This window comes from Suricata suricatta, chromosome 6 (genome assembly GCF_006229205.1).
Source record: "Suricata suricatta isolate VVHF042 chromosome 6, meerkat_22Aug2017_6uvM2_HiC, whole genome shotgun sequence".
Taxonomy (NCBI): domain Eukaryota; kingdom Metazoa; phylum Chordata; class Mammalia; order Carnivora; family Herpestidae; genus Suricata; species Suricata suricatta.
In genome coordinates, this window is record NC_043705.1 from 97,860,274 (window position 1) to 97,880,755 (window position 20,482).

The following is a 20,482-nucleotide window of genomic DNA, read 5'->3' on the forward strand; positions in this document are numbered from 1 at the left end:
GTATTAAAGTTCCCTGCAATTAGCACATTCTTATCAATAAGATTGTTTCTGTCTGTGATTATTTTATGTATTTGGGTGCTTCTAAATTTGGCACATAGATATTTATAATTGTTAGCTCTTCCTGATGGAGAGATCCTGTAATTATATATATACAATGGAGTATTACATGGCAATGAGAAAGAATGAAATCTGGCAATTTGTAGGAAAGTGGATGGACCTCGAGGTTGTCATGCTAAGCGAAATAAGTCAGGCAGAGAAGTACAGATACCATATGTTTGCACTCATAGGTCTAACAGGAGAACAGGAGAGACTTAATGGAGAACCAGGGGGAGGGGAAGAGGTAAAGAGAGTTGGGGAGAGAGAGGGATGCAAAACTTGAGAGACTATTGAATACTGAAAATGAACTGAGGGTTGAAGGGAAGGGGGGGAAGAGGTGGTGGTGATGGAGGAGGGCACTTGTGGGGAAGAGCATTGGGTGTTGTATGGAAACTAATTTGACAATAAACTACTTAAAAAATAAATATATAAACTAATAAAAATAATAAATGTAGAAAAATAAATAAAATAAAATCTAAACATTATCAGATATTATGGAAGATGTTGCATAAGAGTTATTAAATGCATAATGGCCAGTATATCTCATATAGAGTTAAAACTAATAAAAAATACATGCCAATAAAAATGTGGCTTACATAATAAAAAGCCATCATTGTGAGTAAACGATATCTCTCAGTATATCAACAGATAGATTTTTAAAGCCTTCTATTGACATCTTTGATGAATGAGATCTTGAAAATCTTTTCTACTGAATCTTTCTGAAATGCTTTTTTACAAGTTGGGCTCAAAGGATGGGTAACTCATCTACATGACATCTATAGATACTTCAAGCACCTAATAAAATCACTTTCAAGGCATATGTCTTGAAACAAAATTTCCCACTATTGCAAGTCCTTTCATGAATTCTTAGAATTATGGCCAGCATTTTTGCTCCTAGTGGAATAAGAGCAACTTGAAAATGAAAGGTGTATATATTTAGCTTCTAATCACAAATTGTAGTTTAGTTGTCTGTGATATGCCAAACCTACACTTTGAACTTTGTCTTTCAAAACCTTCTCTTGGCTCTCTGTGCCAGTTTTATGAGGTTGAGTTGAAATTAAATCCTTAAGGCTGTTGGGATTTATGTATTATTATTTACCTAGATTTAACTATGTATGGTTCACTTAAAAATGGCATTTGAAAATCTCTAGGTGTGTTAGTCTTTAGTAATTTATTTATTTAAACTACCAGTTTCTTAAATAATGTCTCATTTGATTTTAGACTTTTTAAGTATTTTTAGCTATGTAGTTCTTTCCTAAAAAAAATAGTTGACATGAAAGATGGGGTTGCTCATATCTATTTCACAGGGTTAATTACCTATTTCAGTAAAAAATATAAAAGAAATATGGGTAGTTATTGGCATTAGGTTATATATAGATTTTGTGTGGTAAAGATAATCTACAGTCTTCATACAACTAATTTGTACCAATGATTTTATAGCACATATTCTCTTTGATTCTATGAAATCGTTCAAAGGATTGGTTTGACAAAGATAATAGTTTGAGGTAATAGAAAAGTTTCAGTTCACTCTGATAACTTCAAAGGATACATTTTCAACAGCGTGAAGTAGGACACATCAGGCTGGGGAATGCTCTGAGTGAATGTAGCCTCTCAGATTCCCAGGAGATTTGGTGGTATTAGTACTTCACCTATCTCAGGTGAGCAACTGTCAGGACACAGGAAGCCCCATGTTGGGATAAATAAACCTGTCATACCAACAACTCCAAAATGATCAACATATACTGCTATGTGTATCCATCTGCAAATTGTCAGTAATTCACAGAGCTAAGGACAGAGGGAGCATGGCAGGCTCAGTTAGGGAATGCCACAGGATTAGAAAATAGACATTTCATTTACTTTAATTACAAGTATCCCATTTGAATTTGATTGCTATATATAAATATGCTAAGTATAAAATTCCTTTATCATCCCTCCTACACTCCAGATTAACCAGCATTAATAGATTGGGTAGCCCCTCTAGAACTTTTTTTCTCTGAATACTGTTTTGTGACCACTCCCTCAGGACTGTATGCATCATGAGTGTCCTTCAGTGTCAATGCTAATGGATATCAATCAGTTTTCTTTCAACACTTGCCTATTATTGCATCATATGGATGTGCCATAAATTGTTGAACCATTACCCTAATGATGAACCTTTATGTCTTCCTGAGTTTTCACTATTATATATAGTGAGAGCAATGAAAAGCACAGTTTACCTGTCTTTGCACTCCTGTATACTGTAGCATATTGGATTAGTAGAACTGGAAATGTTGGTTGAAAGGGATAGTTCCATTTAAAATATTTATAAATAAACTGTAGACAGTATATTTTATCAATATTTAACATTTTTTGTAGTCTGATTGGTAAAGACTGTTTTCTCTAATTAACCTACATTTTCTATGACCATTAGTCAATTTGCATCTCTTCAAATATTTATAAGATATTGATGGGATGGTTTTCTTCTACCAATTTTGATGAGTATTAAGCTAACTTTTTTAAATGTTTTATTTTTCATATTTGGGAAAGGATAACCCTTTGTTTCACATTTATAAAGACTCTCTCATCTCACATTTGTTTTTTTATATGGTAAATTGCACCATAGAGAAGTTGAACTTTTTTATGTGATCTACTCAACTGCTCTTTTACTATCTTGCCTTTGGGTGTTGTTTTCTGTTTATGATATTCTGCTACCTCAGGATAATAAATATGTTCTTATATAGTCTTATATATTCTTTAAATATAGTGGTATAACCCTATATTTTCATAACAAATAAGCTTCTTAAATTCTTTGGCAGAATTCTAAGTGTTGGTCAGCTTCCCAAAATGTATAAAAAATAGTCCTGTATATTCTCAATAAGAGGAATGGAAGGAGGTGACAGTCCAGATTTTGCAAAAATCTGTGTATTGGGGTGCCAAACTTCATATTTTAGTTTCCTGTCTTTACTAGAGAGATAGTTATATAATACTAAAAACTATTTAAGCTTTTACTGTGGCATTAAATCATAACCAAGTCCTTTAGGCTGTGAGATTTTAGGGGCAGAATCATGTCACTTTTTAAAATGTTAACAGAGATCACAAGCTTAAATAAATCTATGAGGGCCACTTAGGTTAAGTACAAACCTCACATGGGTGAAAATAATGATTGGGTAGGTCCATTACATCAAACCGCAGATTTTATTTTTTCTAGTGGTTATTTTAGAAGAATTATCTGGACACGGAGGGAGAACAGCTCGAGCTGGGAGTGCTCCAAATGTCCAGTGAAATCCAGGGATCCACTCAACTTCTGAATATATGTTTCCTCACATTATGTCCCAACACACACACACACACACACACACACACACACTAGGTCACAGCTGTTAAAAGCTTATTATGTGACCGCCACCATTCTAGATGCTTTACTTGACTCTCTCACTTGATCCTCATGTTCTGGGTAAGGAAACAGAGGTGTAAACAAGATAAATCGTGTACGGAAACTGGCACAGGCAGAAGTGAGGGAGACAATTTGGACACTGGCATTTTGATTTTGGAGCCCACTGTCTCGCCACTGCACAGATCACACACCTCCTCACAACTCCACTCCAAAAATAAAAAATTAAATCAAAATGACATAGGGAACATTTGTGGAGCACTTCGTATTTTCTAAGATAATTTCAGATTTAACACTTTTAATTATCCCAGCCATCTGCTCACTTCCCCAAGGTTAACTTTATTATTCTGGATATATAGACAGGGGAACTGAGGCACAGAATTTTTAAACAAGTTGTCAAAGGCCACACAAAAGTCAATCCCAGACTCCAGCATAAAACACAGATTTGGATCTTTCTAGGGTGATAATTCTACTCTCCCACCTCATAACAACTGCAAAGACAACATTGGAGTAACATGTCTAAAACATATCAAAATTTTTTAAATGTAGCAATAGAAGTATCAGTACAGCAGTGGACTTATATTTTTAAAGTGGGTTTTTGCACGCAGTGTCTTTAGACTCGCCTGCCTTAAAAATTTTTTTTTCTAATGCTTTATTTATTTTTGAGATAGAGAGACAGTGTGAGCAGAGAAGGGTCAGAGAGTGAGATACAGAATCCAAAGCAGTCCCCAGGCTCTGAGCTAGCTGTCAGCACAGAGCCCGATATGGGGTTTGAACCCATGAACTGGGAGATCATGACCTGTTCAACTGACTGAGCCACTCAGGCGCCCCTCACCTGCCTTTATTGGAAGATAATATTGAAGAATTAAGTATATACAAGAGAAAAATCTGATGTTATTTGAAAATCCATAAAATAGAAATATGCTCCAAGCTCATCCTAGATTTGACAGTAAGGACACTTCTAATTGAAAAATAGAGTCTCTAATTGTTGCATGTTCTCCCTTTCTTCTTGTCCTGCTCTTTAAACTGGCTGACTCATTTTCTCCTTACTGTTTTTGCAAATGCTTTTTTTTTCTCCTTCTGGGATGTACTTCCATAGCCAACCCTCACAGCTTCACCTGGCTGATCCCTAACCACATAGCTTAAATGTCACTTTTTTAAAAGAAGTTTTCCCTCACCAATCAAATTAACTAAGCCCTTATTATTTAAGGCTTTTAGTACGAAATACTTTTAGCTCTTCTTACAACACATAGTGATATATGTACTTTGGTGTTGATTTAGTAACTGTTTCGCCATTATTCTCCACTAGGGCAGGGACCATGTTTATGTCACTCAATATTCAGTATTTAGCAGTTAGCACAGAGCATTGTACAGAGCAAACAATCAGTGTGTAGTTGTTGACTTAATAAAATAAAATAATTTTGCTTTCAGATTTTATGAGCATAAGTGTTCTTAAACTACTGAATGCTAACAAGCTAAGATCAATTTCCCTACTTTCTATTTTGGCACCAAGACTCTTTTCTCTGTACCTAAGAAGGAAACAACCTTGAAATACCAAAGAAAATGTAAAATAAGTATTTCAAGCATCGATAACCAAGACTGTTTCTGTTTGTTTCATAAAGAATTTTCTAAATGAGAGGCTCTCTCCACATCATCACTACTGAGAAAGAAATGATACAAAAGTTGCTGGAATATGTATTTACAGAGAGATGTTCATGAAAGATTTTTCATTAAAGACTTCAGAAATTATTGATGTACTAGAATTCAATTGGAAGTATGGGTGAAGTGTGTAAAGATATAGTTGACAGATATTTGCATCTGGAGTAGAAAAAAATGTTTATCTCAGCTTTTTGTGTGGGGACTCTTAGCTTAAGAAAGACTACAGGAAATCTGAGACCTTGAACTTTCTGGAAAAGTTTACAGATGCTCAACAGAGAGACTGCTCATTCTGTAATTGACTTCATGGGTGTTTAGACAGTGGTCCTGGGGAAAAGTGTGCAAAGGGGCAACATGTTAAATATCATTTTGGGAGTAGAAAATCAGGAATACAACTTGGAGGATGAAGGAAGAAGTCACAGCAAATGTAAAACCATATAATCTCACCGTCTCTTACTTAGTGCCCCAAACAGTGTACATCAAGAGACAATTTTCTCCTTAACTCTCAGAATAAGGATATTGAGTGGAACACAAATGGAGAATATAATCTCTGTGGGGAAAGGATTGCATCTGTCATGATTACCCAGTATAAGGACTGCCTTGTGGTAATTATTGTATAACTGTTTGGTGTTGAATTAAGAGAACTCTCTACCCTCCAGATATCCCTGGACCTTGGCACAGTTAACCTCAGTAAAGCTAACTGTTCTCAGAGCCAAAGTTACATTCCAGGTAGGGGTTCGTTTAGAACTGAGATCATCTCTTAACCATATCAAAATTGTGAATCTATATCATTGGCACATGGCTGACTCTATTAGTAAATAGGTATTGGATGAATGAGTGAATGAATGGATGAATAAATGAATGGAGATGAACACTTATGGTTGCCACAAGAGAAGTCTAGGGGAAACTCTCCACTTTTCTAAGAAGTCTTAATTATACCATAGGCAAACAGAGAAAAATGTTCTCTTCTATTCCATACCTAATTCTATACTACCAAATGGCAGGTGAAAATTCCAGTCACCCATATATATTTTATACTTAAAAATAATAAGAAGTAGGGCCTTTGACAGTGACACAAGAAGAGGACAGCCACCATGGGGTCAGGAGTAAAAGTTCCTCATAATTTTTGATGATTATAAGAACTGGAGGAAGGCCAGAAAGGAGTAGGAAATAGCACCATTAGCTTGGATCTATAAAACGGTGAAGACATGACACTTACAAGATGAGCAGGGATGAGAATTGGGCCTCCAAGAACAATTTGTGAAAACCGAATATCCAGTCTTAAAATAGAATTGGATCTGAATACCCAGAAGCAACTCCCTTTGTAATATTTGTAACAAAAATTAATATGAATGGAGTTAATAGTTCTAACTAAGTGGAGGGACCAAGAGACATATCATTGCTAGCAAGTGGCGGAATTCATATAGCATCCAAGCCGTCCTGTAAGAGCTCTTGTGCCTAATGACGTCTAAAGAAACATGAAACCCCCTCAGCCTCCTGAAGGACAGTGTTACAGTAATTAATCAAAAAGGAAAACCACAGGCCATCCCACCTTTACTCATTTTTAGCAGTCTTCACTTTCCCCTCTAGCAAATTTTCTAGATACAGCTGTAGAGCTCAAAGTACTGGTAAGGGAGCTCCCATACAAAGGCATTTTATCTTAAGATACTGCAAATGGTCCTAACATTTTTATGCTTGAAATATATAAGTTGTGCTATGACAAAAAAAAGGATGTATAGAAAAAAGATGTCTCTAAGGATATAGTCTTTATTTCACTTTTATAAGGTTAGCTTTATAGCCATGTTAACAATTAAACTACATCATCTCTGTTTATCTAGCTGACCACACATTTTTCTAAGAGAGTGTTTCTTGAATTTGGAGAAACTGACCCTTATCAGAATTTTAGAACTGCTACCATAATCATCTCTTCAGAAAATGGCATGAATATCCTTAACAAATTGTTGTTTCTGACCTAAGAGCTTTGCTAAGCCCTTGAAGGCTCCTGTGTACCCCAGGTTAAGAAACATTATTATAATGGGGAAATTTTAACACTGACCCCATATTTGATGTTATTATATATTATTACAATATATTTTTATAACATTATAACATATTGCAAATATATTGGTGTTATGTTTACATGACATGGTATTTGTTTCAAAATACTCTATGGTGAGGGTTGGATATAGGTTAGCACTGTCCAATAAAACATTCTGTGATGATGGAAGTGTTCAACTGTTTTGTAGAGTTATATTGTCCAGGATGATAGTCACCTGCCACATGTGGCTGTTGTGGCCTTGAAATGTGACTAGTGTACATGGGTATCTGATTCTCTGTATGTTATCTAATGAGTTAACAAGCACAGACATTATTGTACTGGACAGTACGGTAACAGATCAACATAGGTGGAATGTTAAGTGATGACCTTAAAGTAGGGTAATGGGACTCTGACTGCTATTTAAACTGTTTTATATGTTTGGAAAGGTCCATAGTAAGTAAACACAGAAGGACAGGTACTATATGATTCCACTTCTACAAGGTATCTACAATAGTTGAATAGAAGCATAGAGTAGAATTGTGGTTGTCGGAGGCTGTGGGTTTGAAAAAATGGGTAGTTGGTTTTTAACAGATAAAATGTTTTAGTTTTGGAAGATGAATGAGTTCTAGAAATCTGCTGTGCAACATTGTGCCTCTAATTAACAGCACTGTATGGTACACTGAAAAATGTCTTAAAAGGGTAGAGCTGGGGCACCTTGGCTCAGTCAGTTAAGCATTCAACTCTTGGCTTCAGCTCAGGTCATGGTCTCATATTCATGGAATTGAGTCCCACCTTAGGATCCATGCCTTCTTGGAATTCTCTCATCTTCTCTCTCTGCCCCTCACTTACTTGCATGCATCCTCTCTCTGTGTCTCTCTCTTCCTCAAAATAAATAAACATTCAAAAAAAAGAGTAGAGAGCATTAAAACAAAACAAAAAAATAGTAAGAATTTTCTAGAAGTAAACAAAAATAAGAAAAAGTGGGGGAAAACACTTGAATAGAAAAATGAAGGAGAATCAATTCAGTCTGGGACACCTGGGTGGCTCAGTCGGTTGAGCATTATACTCTTGACTTCAGCCTAGGTCATGATCCCAGAGTTGTGGGATTGAGCCCCACATCAGGCTCTGCACTGAGTGTAGAGCCTGCTTAAGATTCTCTCTCTCTCTCTCTCTCTCTCTCTCTCTCTCTCTTTGTCTCTCTCTCTTCCTCTCTCCCTGGCTCATGCACTCTCTCTCTAAAAAAAAAAATTAAGTCTTTAAAACCTAGTTCTTTTGATGTCCATCCAGAGTTCTCTTTGAAGGCTGAACAGAGGCTGTTCGTTGGATTCTTGGCAGTCTTTCCTGAGGAGAGGTTGCCAACAGACTGGCACAAGGGGATGCATGGCATGAGTTGAAGGCTCTGGGTATCCACAAAGCTCCTTGAGTGGAAAATGGAACCTTGGTATGTCACAGTAAAGAATAGTCCTTTATGACTAGATTGTAGGGTAAGTGTGAACAGTGATTTAGAATTGAGCCATAGAGCTACCATTGTATAAGAGACAGAAACAATATGTCATGTAAGCTGGAAGATTCAGAACCAATGAGTAGGATTTAGGTCCTTGAGAGACAAGTCATATGACAATGACTCTAGGAAGGAGTAAGAGTTGAATAAAAGGACAACATTCATTTGCCCATCAAGGAAAAAGAGTGGGTGAGAATAAGCAGAAGTATTATTGATATAGAATCATTCACTCACAAGACTAAAGGCTATGATCCAGATAGAGGATTGTGAGAGTTCAAACTATGATCAGTAGACTCAACAGAGATAAATGGATTTGTGCTCTGCTAGGAGATAGGGACTTTCAATTTTCTATGCCCTCAGTCCGAGTAAGTCATTTTGGAAAAGTCTCTGATGAAATACTTCCTTATCCCATAACTACGTACTCTCCAGCTTTTCCAGGCTAGCTACAGAGGACAGAGCTCTTCCTGAGTTGGAGGGGATCTGAGCCAGCAGCCCTGGTATTTGTTTTCATCTGCCATTTGAAGTTTCTTTTCCATCCTTCTCCCCCTTCTCTGCCCCATCTTTTCAGTGTCAGGGGTCAAGAATAGACAAAAGAAATACTTTTTAAAATCTCCATAGCAAGGCTGAGATTAAATTGACTAAGCTGCTCTTCACAAAAGGCAAATGAACAGGAAGACTAACAGGTAGACAGATAATATATTTTATTAATAATATTAAAGGGATTAAAGTATATTAAAATATATTGCATATCTAATACTATAATGTGTATTTATAAATATTACCTTAGTTGATCCATATACCAGATTTGTGAAATAGATATCATTCTCACTTAATAGAAAAGAAAATGGAGGTAATTTTTGGCCTAACTTGCAAAGCTAAAAAATGTCAGACTGGTCTTGAATCTGAGTTTGACTACTCCAAAGCTCATGCTCTAACCACTTCAGTATATTTTCTTATTTCATGGTCAGCTTGGAGACTTCTACTGGGTATCACTTTACCTGCTTCCTGACCAGCCTCCAAGTGTCAGAGGACATATTGTTTTCCATCTTTTGTAAAGAGAACATTGAATAACTACTCACCCCCTTCAAAATAAAACCTATCTTCTTCCACAGGGATGCAGCCTTATCCTAAGACCTCAACCAGTCAATCATATCTGAATATAATAAATAGATCATTCATCCAGATCACCTGTAGACTCTCCCTTTCACTCCCTGGTGCCCTACCGTGGGTCTCTCTCTTGTGTTATGTTCAGAGGAGGACACTACACTAATTCACTTAATATCCATTTCTTCATCCTAATTCTTTATGAGGATATTGTGGTAGTACTGTTGGTGGTGGTGGCTTCAATTTATTGAGAACATCATACATCCAAGGAGCTATACTTAGTGCTTGACACATTGACAGTAGTCCCAACAGTGAATAATGTGATCTCCATTGGGCAGTTGTGGAAACCGAGGCTTTCAAAATTTAAGTGATCACCCAAGGTCACCCAATTTGGTAAATGCAAATGCTGGGATTTGAAATCTGCATTGCCTGATTCCAATACCCACATTTCCTTTACTGAAAAAGTTAAGAGGAAAATAAGAGTACGTACTGGCAGGATTGAAGGTCCCCCTAAATCTGCCATTTAGGTACCAGCATTTGTCTCTCAACATCTTCTCTTGTTCTGAAGTACTGTGGTAGAACTTTTGAAGTCAGGTAAAGATCTGTTTACTTTAGAGCCATGGAATTTTTCTGTCTTTCCTCTGACTCACCCTTTTACTCACCCTTACACTCGATAAAGCCCATTTATTTTTCCTCTCATAAAATCATGAGAACAATTGATCTCTTGTCACATCGTGTTGTATCAACACACAGCTATTTTATCTCCACCTTATTATAGTTTCTCATTCTGGTTCCATGTGATCAGTATGTGATCACCCTTGGGTTTATAGCATTGTGTTGTCAACAGTTTCTGCTTTACCTAAAGCTTGATTTAATTCATCTCTAGCCACTCTGTTTTCTAATTTTCAAAAGTCAGATTCCTTGTTCACAAGAGCATTGCATGTCCCAAAGAGAAAGGTTACTGACTCAGCATTGCTCTTGAAACTTTGCACAGGAAGCTAATTCCCCCCGACAGACAGTCGCAATGCAGCTCAGTTCTTAACTCCCAAAGTCAGAAGTTATTTGCAAATGCAATTGGTAAAAAGCTGGTACACCTGAATTCTAAGGAGAATCTGAAGAACATTTGAGCATGTCATTAAGAAAAAGAAAGAGAAAGGAATTTATGAAGTCCAGAATTTTGGTAAGCTACAGTGAAGGTGTTTCATAAAACAATAAAGTTGCTTTCTATTGCCCAGGTAATAGCTTATATTCTAAATGGTAAGTTAAGTTCCTGAAGAGGCAAAATTTTGTGGAAAAAAGTTTTTTGCTTATTTTTTTGTTTTATTGTAGAGTTGCAGAATAAGGCAGACCAGATTCTAATTAATAATGGACTCTATTTCAGAGGGTATGTTTGATAATGTGTGGTTATCAGAACACCTGTATCTTGGGATACAGGTAACTTGGGATGCTTTATCTTGTTAAGCATTGAGCAATATACAGAATATGTTGTATGCCAGAAACTAATACAACATTATGTATCAATTATACTTCAATAATAAATAAATAAAAATAAACTTCTAGATACAAACTTAAGATTTTATAGACGTAGAGCCCCAAGCAAAAAATTTTAGGGACAGGAAAGTCATTTATAAGGTAATTAAATGAAATCAACTCCATAGAGTTAGGAAGTATTGAGCTCTCAGTATTTTTTATTTATTACTATAGTTATTAGCATCCTTTGCCTCTCATTTGCACCTTGCCCCTTTCCTCCTTCATGCTTTTTTCAGTAATTTTTCATATTTGCTCTCTGGAAAGAATGCATTCAGCACTTTCACATTGTGGCACAAACAACTTGTAATGATTTTAAGAAGATACTCCTCCTAGGAGCAGCACATACAGTCAGACATTTATTAAACCTTAAGCTTTATTTCAACCAAAGGAAGGAAATGCTAATAGTACATATTGAGTCAGGGAGAGGTGATAATTGGAAGTGATGGGCAGTGGATACTAGAAATAATGTATGAAAATAATCTCTATGATCAGAGAGTGATGACTCATCATCCAAAATACTTAACACCTAGAAGGCTAAAACCAAGGTAATAGGAATGGAATGAAATTTGAGAATGTTTTATTGCAATATTTCATAAGAGATAATCTTGTGGGTATATTGCCCTTCAATTGGTGTATGAGTATTTCAAATATTTGTAGTGTTTACAAATACAAGCTCATGTCTTGGGGAGGTGGTGGTGGGGGGAAATGCAAAGTCTTTAAAACCCAGAACATTCAAAGACACACACACACACACACACACACACACACACACACACACACACACACAACACAAACCCTGCAGTACTGATTATTCTGGGACCATTAAGGACATATGTTTGCAGCTCTTTTCAAGTTTCACAGCATGGAAATGAGTATCAAGGCCTGTGCTGTCCACCATTTTTGTTTTGCTTTTGGTTTTGTTGGTGTTTAGCTTCAGTGAACATGTGTATTATATTGCTTAGACAACTGTAATGGGTTTTAAATAACTCTCTCTTTCACTGAGCACCAGCTTCTGGAGACCTCACCTTTCTGTTTTACTCAGTCTCTATATGCGTAGCGACTACATAAAGATGGCCAGGTAGGTACACGTCTTGTGAAAGATTGAAAATATGTTTTATATGTTTAATTTAAAATAATAATAATGTTATTCTTGATGTAGTTTAAATCAGAAAGTAAGAGAGTATAGTTTACTGATGAATAATGAGAATGAAGAGATTAAATCTCTAGGATAGCCAAATGACTTTAGAAAGTCACTTCTCTAGACTGTTTTATTTTTAAAATGAGACCATTCAAATAGCTGTCCTGTGACCTGTGGGAGTAGATCGCTCCACACCTTATGTTCAAAATTCTGTCAAACACTCTGGCTTGAATTAAACTATGACTGATTCTGCTTAATAGTTCTCAGTGTTACTTTAAACTTTAAATATGTGCTTTTCACATGTACTACATATTATGTTAATGAGACTTACAAGTTTGTGGTATTTTATCCTTAATGGCTCTACCTTTCAGAGTCATTGTAATCAATTTATATCAAGTTTTATTTTTAGAAAATAGGACTAGTTTAGGGAAATTTCTTTTACTCAGTCTCAAAAACTGTCATAACTCTTTTTCCACTTGCGCATAGTAGGTAACACATCACCATGATTGCTATTAGCTTACAACCAGAAATGGTACCAGTTGGTGAAAGCATGTATTTGCCCCTGGAACTGTAAAAATATCACATGACCTCAATCCAAATAAGTCTTTCTATTAACTTGTTTTAAGGGCTAGAGCCAGTTCATTGGGACTATCTTTAATTATAGGTATTATAGGAAATTAAGGTTAATGTAGAAATAATGACTTCTTCCCTCATGAAGTTCATATTTCAGTATAATTATTAAGATAAACTACTTTCATTCTCATGTTGATTAATAACATTACTGTTATTGAACAATCACTACGTGTTACCTAGTTGCATGATTTAGCTTACTTAATCCACACAACAACCTCCTATTAGCTGTAATTATTCCTCCATTTTACAGATGAGGAAACATAGCTTCCAAAAGATTAAATAAATTTTGCAAAGGCATGATGCTAGTACAACTGTCTTCACAGTTCTCAAAATTTTCAATCTCAAAGAAATAAAGTAGAAAATTTTAAATTGGAATCCCAAGAGGGTTTTTTTAATTGGTGCAAAAAGGTGCTTTTATTGTAGGACAGGGTAAGAATCCATGGGCATAAAGAGTTGCATTTTGATTGTGAGCAGAGACTGATTATACACTTTTAAGTTTCAGGGGGAGGGATAGAGATAATGCAAGTCTCCAAGGTATTTTTGCATGTTAAAGAAGAGTTTTGGATCATTGAGGCTTAGCTAATGTCAAGATAAGATTGCTTTTAGTCTCTAGCAAAATTTCATCATTAAGGCAGCCATGAGTTCCTTGAATGTCATGCTCTGCACATCTAAGGTATTTAGGTATTTATCAGTGGGCCACACATTGTAAGGAGATTTAACATGAGCTATATTTCTCTTGCATCTGTTCTCCTCATCTGTAAGCACTCATGAAATTCAGCCCCTCAGGCCAAATGCCTGGAGATTTCTCTTCTCTTTATTGGTTTCCTGATATTACTAGTCTGCCTTTTGCCCCTCTCTACACCCAAGGTTCCCTCCCTCCAGTGGTCGGACATTGTAGTCTGGGTTCCCACAGAGTCCGCATCTGTCCTACCCTCTCCAGTAGGGCTTATTCTCTACATTTAGTTGTGGAGTCTGTTCGGCCAGTCTTTGGGTCCCTTTCTGGACTGTTTGCCCTGAAGCAAGTAATTCATAGTTGTATCCATGGTACAAGGTAAAGTCAGTCTCAAGAGGGAAATTCTAACTGGATTTCCAATCTAAATAGCATTATATATGGTGGTTAAGTACTTTTGTATTCAGTGTAATACTCTATCCATACAAGTTATGAGTTAAAAGAGATATTGTGAGCTGATCTGCAAATGTAGCCAGTCTTCATATAGGAAAGTGCCACTACCAAATATCTTTATTTAATAAAGGCTTTCTGTAATTAGAAAAATAACTGTGGAACTCCCTGGGTTCCTAGACCACACATAACATAGCTAAAATTAGTTATTTAATAACATGTTGAACATTTATCTTCAAACATTATATAAATTACTTTCTACCTTAAAGTACGCTTTGCTATCAGAGGACTTAAGTCAGAACAATTCTTGTTCCTTTCTTTTTAGGAGGCATTGACAACTCCACATTTTGTTTTGTTTTGTTTTGTTTTCTATAGACTTCAAAAACAAAGAACTAATAGAAAATTTATCATCAGGTGGAAGGACTTCAACTCCATTTATTGCTGAGGATATGTTCTTCTCAGTGATACAGGTTTAATCTCTCAGTATTGATATCATGTGCATTTTTTCCTCAGTAAACATTATCTGTAAAAATGAAAGTTTACTTCAGAGACTTATGACTAATCACTGAAGAGGAGCCACGATTAATATCCTTAAAGACCAAACTTGAGATATGGAGGCCCTGTTCCTCTGTTGAGGTTTTCATAATGCTAGTGGGCTACCAGAGTTATTCCTATGGGTGTTCACCCAAATACACATTTGACTCTAGACACTCAAAACTCAAAACATGACATTTATGCCTATGTACATTTTTTAATGATTATTGACCAAAACTTCAAAGCTTGACAATTACGACTTCCAATGGGGAAAAAGCTGTATTTTGAAGAGAAATAGTTACAACAAAATATTATTTTAGGGAAAGCTTTGAATATTTTCACCAGCACAACTATATTTAAAGAATCTGACTTGCTGCCCTACATTCCACTCATAGTTTCTATTCCTTTGTCTCTGTTTTTTTCTTTCCTCCTTCCTCATTTATAATCTTCTCAAATTACATGAAATCTCCTTACTGTATATTTTAAGGCTACCTTTCTAAACATTTAAAAGTGTGCAGTAATTATTTTCCCAATTGTTTTCCCAGAACATTTATCACACATGACCCATTTGCCTTCCACCTGCAATGAAATTGACCATAATTATAGCAGCAATTAAAATTTGTTGCAGGAAATGGGGTATATAGCAGTTTATATTCTTTTTATGAGCATTCAAAATATTGATAATATCCTTGATATTGACATATGTAAGGGCATTTAGTTACAAATTTATATTTAATTTACCTATCAGCTGATTCCCTATAAAATCCAATAATACTATAAATATTCTTACATAAACAGTAGATGAGACCAAAAGTTTAAGGATTTAAACCTCTACCCCCAGGTAACTCTTGCATATCTTCTTTTATTCTGGTTCTAAACTACTTATAACTTACAGGCATTCTTTCTCATCTTTTTATATATGGACTTGATTTCCCACATTTACCTATGTTGGACCTTATGAGTCAGAACAGGTACTTACAGAGATTAAATTTCTCTTTATCCTAGAACTCTCTTGACACTGTAGCCAGTTCAACTGAATTATCTGCTATGTGGAAAGTTTGCTCCACCACTATCATCTTTGTTATTAGCATAAACTAAGGTTAATTATGTTCTATTAGTTCATCACATCTTAAAGAGGCTTTCCTCTCATTTTTATTTTCTATTTCTGTTGCAGAGATGTTTGAGGATATGTCTTTGTAATACTCTATAAATTATTTTAGTTGTTTAAACGTCATTAAATTATGGGGAGGTGTGCCTGGGTGGTTCAGGCAATTAAGCATCTGACTCATTTCAGCTTCAGCTGTGATCTCATGGTTCATGGCATCAATCCCCACATCAGGCTCTCTGCTCTCAGTGCAGGTCTTTCCTGGGATTCTCTCTCTCCATCTCTCTCTCTCCCTGCCCCTCCTCTCTTCTGTTTCTCTCTCAAAATAAATAAACATTTAAAATATAAGCTTAACTTTTTTAATGATGAATGCAGGCATACCTAAATGACTAAATCCTGTAAATTTGATGGAGAAAAAAAGATGCATATTTTTATCTGAGGAGATATTTCATTTTGACTATATATTAAGCAGAAGCTTCAGCAAGAGATTACAGTACTGAATAATATGGTCAATGATAGAACCTTAAACAATAATTGATTCTATTTTCTAATGACAAGCCAAAATAGCAAGTTTTTTTTTCTGGTTATACAAGAATTATTATTCTAATCAATATTGATATCATAGCTAACACTCATCAAGTATTTTTAAATACCAAGATATTTAAGGACATTATCTTATTAAAACTTTAAATTGACCTTGTGTTGTACCTGTTTTAAATATTAGATTCTGAGATTTAAAGAATTTAAGGGGTGCCTCAATGGCTCAGTCAGTGAAGCATCCAACTTTGGCTCATGTCATGATCTCACAGTTTGTGGCTCTGCACCAACAGCTTGGAACCTGGAGCCTGCTTCAGACTCTGTGTCTCCCTCTCTCTCCCTCTCCCCTGTTCATACTCTGTCTCTCTCTCTCTCTCTCAAAAATAAATAATCATTAAAAATTTTTAAATTTAAGAATTTGAGTAAAAGTTCTGCTAACTCCGCAGCACAAATTGATGGGACTAATACTGGAAATCAAATCTGTTTGACTCAAAACCCCACACCTTTGTCCTTCCTATAATATTATTTTTCCAGGAGCTATATTTTTAGTTGTGGAAAAATAGGGATGGTCATTTGTGCAAAGGCAGAATCACAAAGATAAATTGCTATGAAATCAGGTGGGCAATATCCATGAGTGAAGCAGGCAATGCAGGGGCTATATCACATGCCGTTTCTAAAGCAGGAACCACTCCATGCTTACTTCAACTCCAGATGATGGTTTCCAGGAGGAAACAACAAGCCCCCATTGCTAGATCTCAAGAGAACCAAGATACCTAATTTTTATATAAAATTATTTTTACACAATATTTGTTTACTACAATACGTAGTCCCCTGGCCAGAAATCTGTAACCTCTCTCCTAAAGAGTTAAACTTGATTTCTTCCTTCTTGATGTTTTGAAGTCATTTGTTTGACAAATAGTCATTAGATACTTATTGTGGACTAGGATTTATGCTAGTGTCTGAGAACTATTTCAGCTTATGCATTCAAGTAGCTTCCTGAATAATGAAGGATATGAAAAGTAAATAATCAGTTTCTAAATCTCTGGGTGTTTTATACTGAGCTGGATACCATAAAAGATAGTAAGACAGATAAAATATGACACTTTGTCCAGTAGGAGTATTCATTGATTTATCTATTCAGCAAATCTTTTTTTTAATTTTCAAGTAAATTAATAGTGTAGTCTTGCCTTCAGGAGTAGAATCCAGGGATTCATCTATTACATATAGCACCCAGAGCTCACTACAACAAGTGCCCTCCTTAATGCCCATTACCCACTTAACCCACCTCTTTATCCTCCTCACCTCCATAAACCTCAGTTTGTTCTCTGTATTTAAGTCTTTTATGGTTTGTCTCTCTATATACTTTTATCTTATTTTTCCTTCTTTTCCTCTATGTTAATCTGTTGGGTTTCTCAAATTCTACATATGAGTGAAATATGATACCTGTTTTTCTCTGACTGACTTATTTCTCTTTAACATAATACCCTCTAGTTCCATCCACATTGTTGCAAATTGCAAGATTTCATTCTTTTTCATCACCAAGTAGTATTCTGGTGTGTGTGTGTGTGTGTGTGTGTATATATATATATATATACATACATATACACTACATCTTCTTTATCCATTCATCCACTGATGGATATATATATACACTACATCTTCTTTATCCATTCATCCATTGATGGACATTTGAGCTCTTTCCATAATTTGGCTATTGTTGATAGCACTGCTAGAAACATTGGGGTGCATATGCCCCTTCAAATCAGCACTCCTGTATCCTTTGGATAATTCCTAGTAGTGCAGTTGGTGGGTCATAGGGTAGTCCTATTCTTAATTTTTTGAGGAATCTCCATACTGTTTTCCAGAGTGGCTGCACCAGATTGCATTCTCGCCAGCAGTGCAAAAGTTTTCTCTTTCTCTGCATCCTTGCCAACATCTGTTGTTGCCTGAGTTGTTAATGTTAGCCATTCTGACAGGTGTGAGGTGGTTTTGATTTGTAGTTCCCTCATGATAAGTGATGTCGAGCATCTTTTTATGAGTCTGCTTGCCATCTAGGTGTCTTTTTTGGAAAAGTATCCATTCATATCTTCTGCCCATTTCTTCACTGGATTATTTGTTTTTTGGGTATTGAATTTGGTAAGTTCCTTATTGATCTTGAATATTAATCATTTATCTGATTTGTCATTTGCAAATATCTTCTCCCATTCCATTGGTTGCCTTTTAGTTTTGTTGGTTGTTTCCTTTACTGTTCAAACTTTTTTATTTTGATGAGGTCCCAGTAGTTCATTTTTGCTTTTATTTCCCTTGCCTCTAGAGACATGTCAAATAAAAATTTGCTGTGACTGAGGTTAAAGAGGTTGCTGCCTGTTTTCTCCTATAGGATTTTGATGGTTTCCTATATTATTTAGGTCTTTCATCCATTTTGAGCTTATTTTTGTATCTGGTAAACAAATCTTTTAAGTGTTCACTACTTGCCAAGCACTGACCTCAGCACTGGAGGTAAGTAGTTAAAAATATCATTACCTTTGAAGTGAACTTATGCTGAAAGGAACATATAATAAACGAATAAATATATAATGCTGGAAGTAGTAGTATGTGTCATAAAGATTATAACATGAGGTAGGGAAGTAGAGGTTACAGGGAATCACTCTTTATTAAGTATTAATTTATATATGGTGATTATGGAAGGCCATTCCAATGAAGTGATATTTGAGCAGAGACCTCCATTAAGTTTAGGTTTGGACCACATGTATATTGAGGAAAGATTATCCCTAGGAAGAAAGTAAGGTAAGTGCAAAGACCCTTGGGAAGCCTGTTTGAAGGCTCTCACTGATAGTGTAGAGAAGAAACTTGATAGCATGGACAGGGTGGAATTTATGAGAAATTATTAATCTTAGATGTATTTAGAAGGAAATACCATCAATCAATATAGGCTAATGACTGTTCAGTGAGGGAAGGAGAAGTCAAAGATGACTTAGCAATTAGAAAAATGGAGGTTTAATTTACTGAGGTGGAGTTACTATGTGAGGAACAGGAGTGTTGTAAAAATCAAGATATCTGTTTTGAAAATGTCAAATTCGAGATGACATCTATACGTTCAAGTTTATTTTTTTAATTTATTGTCAAATTGGCTAACATACAGTGTGTAAAGTGTGCTATTAGTTTTTAGGGGTGATGTATACATTCTTGGTTAGATGGAATGTCAGGAAGGCACTTGGCTCAGAAGGGAAGAATGAACTAGAGATGGCAACATGAAAAAGGAAATGGAACCAAAGAGTCAGGTGAGTGACACAGACTTGCAGTACCATGGGTGTTCAGAGAATGAAGGACTTGTGATCTAAAAACATCTGCAAACTCCTTAGTAAAGAGATGGACCATAGAGGAGGAGAAACTGTAGAATAAATGTAGACATCAAACCTCTGGAATGTATGGAGACTAAAGATGAGAACAAACGAGAAAGAATCACAATATTTGAGTATCCTAACTTCTTTGCCAAGGACAGTTCTGAAACTTTTGATACCTAAGATTCAATTTCAAAGAGGGTCTATTGGAGAGATGAAGGGGAGGTAAGGGGAGAGAAATGCCACATCATGAAAATAGAAAGGATTAGTATACAATGGCTGATAAAATATGTTCCACCAGTGGAATAGTGTATGAAAGATAATGGTTTTAAGTGCTCTTCCCCATAAGTGCCTCCTCCATCCCCACTACCTCTTTTCCCCTCTCCCCCTTCCCCTTCAACCCTCAGTTCATTTTCAGCATTCAATAGTCTCTCAAGTTTTGCATCCCTCTCTCTCCCCAACTTTCTTTCCCTCTTCCCCTCCCATTGGTCCTCCATTAGGTTTCTCCTATTTTCCTGTTAGACCTATGAGTGCAAACATATGGTTTCTATCCTTCTCTGCCTGACTTATTTCACTTAGCATGACACCCTCAAGGTCCATGCACTTTCCTACAAATTGCCAGATTTCATTCTTTCTCATTGCCATGTAGTACTCCATTGTGTATATATACCACATCTTCTTGATCTACTCATCAGGTGATGGACATTTAGGCTCTTTCATTGTTTTGGCTATTGTTGAAAGTGCTGTTATGAACATTGGGGTACATGTGCTCCTATGCA

At 35.9% G+C, this 20,482-nt stretch overlaps 1 protein-coding gene and 1 pseudogene across 2 annotated transcripts in view; both read left to right on the forward strand.

The window, feature by feature from the left end:
• The window catches only part of LOC115294013, a 9,104-nt pseudogene extending 2,459 nt beyond the window's left edge, over positions 1-6,645 (forward strand).
• Positions 1-20,482, forward strand: part of GABRB2 (gamma-aminobutyric acid type A receptor beta2 subunit) — a 238,096-nt gene that overhangs the window by 139,383 nt on the left and 78,231 nt on the right. The gene's annotated exons all lie outside the window — the stretch shown is intronic.